Source organism: Scomber scombrus, chromosome 21 (genome assembly GCF_963691925.1).
Source record: "Scomber scombrus chromosome 21, fScoSco1.1, whole genome shotgun sequence".
NCBI lineage: Eukaryota > Metazoa > Chordata > Actinopteri > Scombriformes > Scombridae > Scomber > Scomber scombrus.
In genome coordinates this window covers 22,739,844-22,750,061 of record NC_084990.1, presented here as the reverse complement: position 1 = coordinate 22,750,061, position 10,218 = coordinate 22,739,844, and the positions used below count along the sequence as shown (strand labels likewise).

The 10,218-nt window shown below is 38.4% G+C and overlaps 1 protein-coding gene across 1 annotated transcript in view; it reads left to right on the top strand.

Moving 5' to 3' along the window:
* The window catches only part of myo1d (myosin 1D), a 49,220-nt gene that overhangs the window by 19,848 nt on the left and 19,154 nt on the right, over nt 1-10,218 (top strand). The gene's annotated exons all lie outside the window — the stretch shown is intronic.

Sequence of the window (10,218 nt, the reverse complement as noted above, 5' to 3'; positions counted from 1 at the left end):
TGTTTGAGTAACGTTTGCTAAAATCTGCAGCGCCAAGTTGTTTTAGGAGAGTCCTGAGCCTTTCTTAATGAAATATCATCATGCATTTGTGACCAGTTTATAAGATTTACATCCTTAGTGTGGAACAAATGAGACAGGGTAGAGGAGTCATGAAGTGTTGAAAGGCAAACTAACACATTTTTTATATATGGTGATATAATATATACGACATATTGCATGTATGGAGATATATGCATGCATATTCATGTATCTGCAGGTCACATTTTATAGCCAAAGCTCTCCTTAGCTACCAATTTAGACACATCAGAACCAATCCAGATATCCAATAATAAGTATACACATATAGGAGAATATACACATAAACTGCAGCTCCAAGTTGTTTTAGGAGAGTCCTGAGCCTTTTTTATGAAATTACACTATATATTTGAGGCCATTTTACAAGATTTACATCCTTAGTGTGGAACAAATGAGACAGGATAAAGGAGTCATAAAGTATTGAAAGACAAACTAACATTGTGATATAATATATACAACATACTGCATACTGCAACTACTGTACGGACATATATGCATGCATACTCATTGAATCCTTGGCTACCAATGTAGACACATCAGAACCAATCCAATTATCCCAAATATGTATACACATATAGGAGAATATACATAAGCTCACAGGACAAGCAAACAGTGTCCTGTTACAGTAATATTTGCTAAAAACTGCAGTGCTAAGTTGTTTTAGGAGAGTCCCTGAGCCTTTTTTATGAAATGATGCTATATATTTGTGACCACTTTACAAGATTTACAACCTAAGTGTGGAACAAATGAGCCTTGAGTGCCAAAGACAGAATAAACTAAAAACCTAAAACATTTTCTTTCAATTGTGATGTAATGTATGCAACATATTTCATATATGGACATACATGCATGCACGCTGATTTGGAGTTTGTGTTATATGGGCAAAGTTCTCCCGGGCCGCCAGTCTAGACTAATCTAATTACTCCCAAAATAAATTTAGGAAAATATAAGTTAGGATAAGATATTCCTTTATTAGTCCCATAGTGGGGAAATGTGCAGTATTACAGCAGCAGAGTGGATAGCAGAAATAAAGAGAGCATCAATAAAGAACAATAAATAAGTAAGTGCACAAGCTATAAAAACAATAGTAGAAAATATAGTTTAAAAAAGAAATCGTAACATTATGTGCAAGAGTAATATTGGTGTTGAATGATAATATCTCTGAGTCTGATAGTGATATTGCAAGTGGAATAAAAAAGATAAATATTGCACAGTTGAACTGAAAGTAATAATTCATCTGAAATACTGATATTGCGCAATAGTGTACGTTAAAATAAGTGCACTCATATAGTCCTTCACACAGATATACAATAAAAACTCACACATTGTTGGTCTTTGCATGAGATTATTTTGACACTCAAACAAGTAATAGTAATAATATGAGAATAAAACATAACAAAACAACAGTCAGATGCATTATTAAAGGCTTGTGTGTTGGATAAGATGATTACATCATGACCTCCATATATCCCTCTTTGTGTCCAGAGCTTTTAAAAGATAAGATTTATATATTTCTTAATGTGATCGAATCCTGTGAAAAGATTTAATCTTCGTGTCGTCCTCCCGGGTTAAATTTACCCCGTCGGTTTTATGTTCCTTCCTTCCTTCCTTCCTTCCTTCCTTCCTTCCTTCCTTCCTTCCTTCCTTCCTTCCTTCCTTCCTTCCTTCCTTCCTTCCTTCCTTCCTTCCTTCCTTCCGTCTGTCCTCCCTCCCTCCTTCTCTCTTTCTTTCCTTCTTCTCTCTTTCCTCCCTACCTTCTGTCCTTCCTCCCTCCCTCCCTCCCGCCCTTTGTCTCCCGCCCTCCCTCCTTCTTTCCTTCCCTCTTTCTTTCCTTCCTTCCTTCCTTCCTTCCTTCCTTTCCTTCCTTCCTTCTTTCCTCCCTCCCTCATTCTCTCTTTCTTTCCTCCCCCCTACCTTCCCCCCTTCCTTCTTTCCTCCCCCTACCTTCCTCCCTTCCTTCTTTCCTCTGTCATTCCTCCCTCCTTTCCTTCCTCCTTACTCCCTTCCTCCCTCCTTTCCTTCCTTCTTTCCTCCCTCCATCCTTCTCTCTTTCTTTCCTCCACCCTACCTTCCTCCCTGCCTTCTTTCCTCTGTCCTTCCCTACTTCCTTTCCTTCCTCCCTTCCTTCTTTCCTTTCTTCCCTTCCTTCCTCCCTCCTTTCCTTCCTTCTTCCTTCCTCCTTACTCCCTTCCTCACTCCTTTCCTTCCCTCCTTCCTCCCTTCCCTACCTTGACTTGAGTACAACAGGAGGGTTAAAACCCAACAATGTTCCCCAACGAGCTCATTGGTTCCTACTGAAGATGTTAAGTCTTTAAAAACCAGGTCAAGTATTTTGTTTTTCTTTCACTTGTTTGATCCTTTTTAGTCGTCATGACATCACTGATTAAAACTACTCCTCTGCTTTTTCAACTCAACAAACCAATCCTTTTCTTTCTTTTTTTTTTTTTTACACACTGTAAAATATCGAGCTTTTTAAGGGTGACTGAATCGGTCAAGGTGAAAGAGTGCAAAGGCGTGGCGAGAAGAGGAGGAGAGAGAGAGAGAGAGAGAGAGAGGAAGAGAGGAGGAAGAGATAAAGATAGAGATGTACTGTAGGCCCGAGAGCCACGGCAGCGTGACGCTTCAGCTATCGATCGGAGGGAGGGTCAAACAGAGGGGAAAGCAGTTAGCTCGCTGTTGATTAGCACTGATAGGCTAACACCGCAGCATCCACACCCTTCTCTTACCCCTGCTGGGTATTTACTGCCGCTCCTGCAGGGCAGCAACACACAAAAAGAAAAAAAAAAAGGGGGGAAATATCACCGAGCTGATAGACGGTCAGCGAGGAGCCAACTACTGTCTGCCAAAGGATTTATAAGCCAATTAATGCCTTTGCTGCAAAAGTGAGATCATTACACTTTATCTCTCTCTCTCTTTCTCTCTCTTTCTCTCTCTCTCTACCTCTCTCATCTCTCTCTCTCTCTCTCTCTCTCTCTCTCTCCGCTGAATAAAACAAATAACTCCTGTAGAAACGGTGAAACATCCTTTCTGCATCGGTGACTCATCTCACTGCTTTTCCACCAGCTTTACTCTCCCTATTCCCATTATCCATCTTCCTTTCTTTTTTTTCCTTTTCTATTCCTGCCTCCTCCTCCTCTCTTCTCCTCCCCTCCTCCTATCTGGTGCTATCTCTCCCCCCCCCTCCCTCTCTCTCGCCCCTCTCTCTCTCTCGCGCACTGCTGCTGCTTCTCTCTTCCCGTCGTTGTCATGCCAACTTCCCAGGAGACAGTGTTGTCATGGATACCGAGCGGCAGGCAGATCAGCTGATGTCTGGTGTCGCTCAGGCATGTGCACAAATCGGTCTGCTGCTGCTGCTGTATGTTACGCTACTTTTTCCTCCTTTTATTTTCCCAGCGAGGATTATTTGTGATTCCTGCGGCTTCACATTCATAAAACACTCTTTCTCTCCCCCTCTCTGTGTTTGTTTTGTTTTGTTTCTTCAACCTGTTGATCCCTCCGCTCCTGTCTTCTTCTTTCTTCCTGTCCCTCTAACCTACTCTAACCACACTCTGCTGATCATATAGACTTTGCTTATAAAAAGCTGCAAATAAATGTGCAGCTATGTCATGTTACTATCACATTCATACATTCCCCAGCAGTCATTGATTCATCTTATGTAAGAAAAAAAAGACATTAACAATCACTATTTAACAGTCCAGGTGAACATTTTTATAGAATATGAAGAATACAACATGTTTGAATGCTGCTTTTTGCATTTTTTACTAATTTTGTACATTTTCATATATAAAAATGTGTATCAACTGCATAAAAGTTTTTAAAAAATGATGCATTTTATTTCCATTATTGTATGCTGTGGGTCATATTTTAGTTTAGTTTATTTGCACGTTAAAAAGAAAATACAATACATAATAAAAAATAATAATAATACAGGCAGATTTGTTGAGATAAGGAAAGTAAAACAATAACTAACAATAAAATAAATGTGCAGGAGGAGCCAATAAAAGGGCTTCAAACATACAACCTAAAAACTTAAGAATAAAGAAATACATACAAATACATACAAAAGCTGAACAAAAACAAAAAAGACTAAAAAGAAATATGTTTAAGGTGTTTTTAAAGCTCTCAAATATAAAAAAAAATGGCTCAAATTTGACGCTGAACAGCATATAAAAGTTAACCAGGTGGCTGAAAGAATACAAAGCTTAGAATAAAAGAAGTGGAGCACATCAGATCAGGATGAGGAGGTGATGAAGTATATGTGTTGTATATGTGTGAATGCATTTCATACGTCTCTGAATCAGCTCATAGGGATCCGTATTACTGTCTGACCCAACATGAAAGACAGCAGAGCTTAGCTTATTATATGATATTCATTTAATCACCCCTCCCTTTACACTCTCACTGCCTGCTTTTTTTCTCTCTTTCATTTTCTCCCCCTTTCAATCTTTGCAGGACTGTTGGGACTGTGTTATATAACTAAATAAGTTGCTCCCGTTAGAATAAACTGGGAGATCCTGCTGTTCGAATTATGTCCTCATGACAACCGTGTGAAACAGAGAGTGAATCAGACCAAAGAGCTTCTCCACAGGAAGAGCTCCGTCGCTCCCCGCCTGCAAATCTGCAGTTTATCCACAGTGTACAGTACAGACAGTTAAATACACCCACATGGCTTTTATATATGCAAAGAAGAAGAAAACAGGGCGTCCTTTACAAGAGATGCAGTGTGTCACCTTGCATGGAGAGGACAGCACATGCTTTATATGATGTTCTGCTCATTTATTATATAAAGTTATAATGCAGGATGTTAAACACAGTCTGAAGTCAAAGCTACAGCAACACTTGAAGTATAGAAGAACTTTTCAGCTATAATATACTATATTAAATAGACACAGTCCCTTCTTCATGCACCTTTAGAAGTAGGTGTAGTTGTGCCAGACACCTCCACTATGTTAAACACGGTAAAAGTTCAAACAAAGGTAAAAAGTTTGCTCTAAACTCTCCGTTTGCAACATTTCCTCTTCGTGATGATATCAGATTATTTCCAAATGCCTTCAAACAGACGTCTATTATTTAGCCTTCGTTGCTACGGTTGTTTCACGGCTTGTTCGTGTTGCTCTCTCACATATTTCAGATTACAAATTCAGGCTCGAACATGTTCGGATGTATCTGAGAAGTTGACATGTTTAACCCTCCTGTTGTCCTCGAGTCAAGGAAGGAAGGGAGGAAGAAGGAAGGAAGGAAGGAAGGAAGGAAGGAAGGAAGGGAGGAAGCAGGAAGGAAAGGAAGACGGAAGGGAGGGAGGAAGAAGGAGGAAGGAAAGGAGGAAGGAAGGGAGGAAGAAGGAAGGAAAGGAGGAAGAAGGAAGGAAGGGAGGAAGGGAAGGAAAGAAGGAGGGGGGGGGAAGGGAGGAAAGAGAGAGGAAGGAACGAAAGAGAGAAGGAGGGAGGAAGGAAGGGAGGAAGAAGGAAGAAAGGAAGGAACGTAGGAGGGAGGGAGGAAAAGAGGAAGGACAGAGGAAAGAAGGAGGGAGGGAGGACAGAAGGAAAGAAAGAGGGAGGGAGGGAGGGAGGAAGGGAGGACAGAAGGAAGGGAGGAAAGAGAGAAGGAGGGAGGAAGGAAGTGATAAAAGGACAGACGGAAGGAAGGGAGGAAAGAAGGAGGGAGGGAGGACAGAAGGAAAGAAGGAGGGAGGGAGGAAGGGAGGACAGAAGGAAGGGAGGAAAGAGAGAAGGAGGGAAGAAGGAAGGGAGGGAGGAAAGAAGGAACAGTCGGGGTCAATTCGTAAAGAACAAGAAAAAGGAATAAAATGAATCTACTTCTGTTTGTTTAGACAGAATCTGAAATGTTCGGCTGCATGAAGGAAACTAGATGAGATAAATAAAGAGCCTCAGAATATAAATATAAAGCTGAACATGTGCATGATATGTCCACTTTAAATAAGTTATGAAGCCGTGTGTTGTATCATTTTTCCAAAATATATTAAGTTGTGTCTGAAGCCCTTTTATTTTTGTAGTTGTACCAGATGAATGTTGGCAGAAATGTGCTTCAATCCAAACATTGCTCATAAATTGAACAGTGAGTCTATTTAAAGCTTTTTAATTCTCACAATATGGCCGCCGCTTCGACTGACAGCTTCAAACCAAAACGACTGGAATAAATCAGACTGATACAGAAAACACACTGGCTGATGCAACGCTGTGATATTTATCCCACAGAACAAGAAGCAGATGATTATTTTATTGTTTAATTAAATAATTGGTTCATAAATTGTCAGGAAATGGTTGAAAGATGGTAACTGCTATTTTCTAGAGTTGAAGGAAATGTCTTCAAAGAAACAGAAGATTAATTACTTAACGATCCAAATGGTCACAGATTACTTTTCTGCCAATCATCTTATTGATTACTTGATTAATTGGCAGTCAGAGGTCCAGTTCATCCTGGAGTTATTAGACGGGGTTGAGGTCAACGCTCAATGGAAACCAGTTAAATTCTTGCACACTAAACTAGGTAAACTATTTCTTTATGGACCTGGCTTCATGTGCAGAGGCTTTGTGATGTAATAACAGAGACACCATTGTTTAAAATATCATTGTATCTATGCGTTGGTATTAAGATTTCCTTTAAAATGGGACAAATTTGACCCATTTTACAATGTTTTTATATCAGAAATATGGATTTTATTTCATCTAATTGCCTGAAAATCAAATGGATGATACCATACTACATTCTTTACAAGTATAATTGTAGCGACTACTTTTCCAAAAGGCCGCTGAGAGACTTAGTAGGCCTTTATCTGTCACACGTCCACAAAATCATACCGAAGTCCAGACGACGTTTTTTACTGCAGTTTATTTGAATGAAAAAATCAAAAAGGACTGAAAGCAGCTGTTCCACAAACATATAAAAAAACCCTGATGTGATCTGACTGTAAGAATAAAGTGATGATGATGATGATGGTGATGATGATGATGATGGTGATGGTCAACAGAAAAATATCGGAGCTCTACTAACTCTCTTTGTCCAAATCCCATGTGTCAATCACTGCATGTGACGCAATACCTACAGCCCAAGCAAATATTAACATAAACAAAACATATTTTGGCTCCTACAATAATAATCATTACTTTCATTGAATTGGGTGATAAATTTATACTTTATGCTTTATAATAAACAGTCGAACCAGACCGGCGTTGATTTTGAGCCATGATGACAACACGTCCAAACATTTGAAATGGTTTAAAATCTGTATCCTGACTAAAGTTTGTGACATTTACCAGTGTGTGATAATCCATCAACATATTTAGTTAGAATAATTCAGAATTTCTGCTTTTTAATAACTAAAAAATGAGGTATAATCTAATTTAAATGAGATGATAACCTCCAAAAACATACGTTTAAAAGTTGGCTTTAAAGGTCTAAAACAGAATTAAGTGATAATTTACACTATTTGTTTTTTATTGACAGTCAAAATTGACCCAAAAGGATCAAAAGTATCTCCATAGTCTGCATACTTTTGTCCGTATAGTGCATCTAGTAGCATATTAATCACCAACTAACGAGGAGCAGCTTAATCAAATGTTATGATGCAGAACTGAAATGTTCCATCATCCCAAAGTTTGTCAGATTTTTTTGCGAGCCGACAAACAATAGAACAGATGGCCGAGCAGATAAATGACTCTCGTGGTTTTTACACTCGGCGTAAAAACTGATTGGTTAAATCAAGAAGCCCCAAAAAAAAAAAAAAGAAAGTAAAATGAGACAAGGAAACAAATCCGAACGTATCATTACCCGACTCATTAGAACACCGACCGTCGTTCCGATCAATTAAGCCTTTAATATAAATGTAAATGTAATCGGCTCCATGTAATTAACTGCGGGTGGATTGCTGCACACAGAGGCATGGCTCTGGGCTTTAATTCATGGTGATTGCGTGAAGTGTTTGTTTCTGAAATGGCGGACGTCACGTCGGAGCTAAACGGGCTAGCCGATTGTTTAAGCCTCTGGTAGCAACCTGTCTCCGTCTGCCCCCCCCCCCCCCCCCCCCCCTCCACCCCTCCCCCCCCCTCCCCCGATGGAGAATCTGTCTGAACGCTGAGAAGATATTAATGTGCCAGACTAGCTGCCCTGTGGCTGTTTCCTCAACATGCACCACCTCAGTTCATCCTGAAAAGACTAAAGATTAAAAAGGGAAATAAGTGTCTAAAAAAAAAAAAAAAAACCTGAGGGAAGGGAAGACAAAGGGTTCGAGATTCCTCTACAAAAGGAAATCAGGGATAAAAGAGAGAAGGAATGTGGAGTTAATGAGACATAAAGCTTTAGCTCCGCGTCCTCCTGAGATGTATTTACCGCTGAATATATCGGTTGCTTCCTGTTGTGTTTACTTTGGACGCCTGTAAAGCGAAACAATCCAACCAGTAAACCTGGGTTTCCCCTTTCAGCTCTGCGGCTCTTTGTCGATATGTGTGGTTTTGAAGGGTTCCCTTTAAAAAAAAAAAAGAGTCAATTGCTCCTTTGGGATGCTGATCGATAAATCTTTAACTCCTGGTGTTCATTTAAATCGTGAGTGGGAGAGACAGCAGATACTTCCCTGTTTGTTTTTTGCAGTATAATACATGAGGAATGGTTCAGTTTGAATGTAAACAACCCTTCAAATAACAAACCCTAAGATCTCTGTTTGCTGTCTCTTTGGCAGCTCCATATTGCAATAAGCTGTAATTGCAGGTGTGTTTTTAGACATGTGCTTCACACACAAGCTACTCGAAGAGCGAGCCTGTTGCATGATGCATGGTGGGAAAACATCATAACACTCATAATACTGCAAATGCAAAAGCTTCTATCAGTAAACCATCATATCACCTCAGTCAGCGATGGTTAACGGCTTAATATGACCTGTTTAAATACAAATGAAGCCTTCAGGTTTATGACTTTAACATAAAATGCTGAACCATTAATTTTGAATTCAAAGCCTGTTAAAGTATTTAAAATAAAAAAACAACACTGTCAGTAGTAGGTAATCCATAATCCATAATACATCATGTTAATCACATCTCAATGTTGTTCATGTTCATAATTAAATATTTAATGATTTGTTTTTACTGTGTAGGATTTTTTTATGGGTTGTAACACTAATAACTCATCTAGTGCTGTCAGTCAGTAACAGTGTGCAGCAGGTATCGGCTCAGAGATCAATTATACTGCAACCAATACACACAAGTATTTAGAATTATATTTATTATGTTGCTGTATTTAAAGATAATAGTACAATAATAAAGTCTACAGTCTGACGTAGCAGTAAATCCTTCATTCAATAAAGTCAAAATGATTATTGTGCTAACACCAGCAGCACTGTCACACCTCACAGAGCTGTTAAAATGTTCTTTTATTAACTTGATGAGAAGATTTGTTCATTATTACAGACAAAACCCTCAAATCACACACTTTAAATATAAATACCCAAAAATATGAACTATGTACTTTACCCATTAAGATTCACAGAAACACTTCAGGAGCAGATTTCCCAGAATCCTCTTTGAATAAACTCAATATAAGCTGTTTTTGAGGTTTTGAAGGTTTTGTTTTTCACATGAAAACAAAAGATCTGCTGAAAATGCAGAATTCCTCCTTTTCTTTCTTTCTTCTTGTCGAAATGAGAGATGATGAATTTATTTAAGATGTTTTTGTCACTCAAGTTATACGAGTGCATTCATTTGAAACACTGAAATACTTTGGCTTAGAGGCTCCATTACAGAAAAAACAGTCAATAAATAATATATAATTATAATAGAATAAAATACAATATATAAAAAGCAATACAATTATATGAATATAGCTTTAAAAAAATACAGAATCATATATATAAAAACTATTAAAAGTCAAGTCAATATTTATTTATAGAGCTCATTTCATACACAGAGTTTTTAAAAAAAAGTGCTTTAGATTAATTGGCTGTAAAATTGCAACACAATAATAAACATGCAAGTGCAGAAGATTATATGCATTAACAGGTTTTAGTGAAATCATGCAAGAATCACTGCAGAATATACTAATGTTAAATCAAAGGCACCTGGTATGCATGTGCACCTGTTTTAATGATTATTTACAGTAAAGATGATTATGTAATGTTTATTTATTCTACAGAGATTC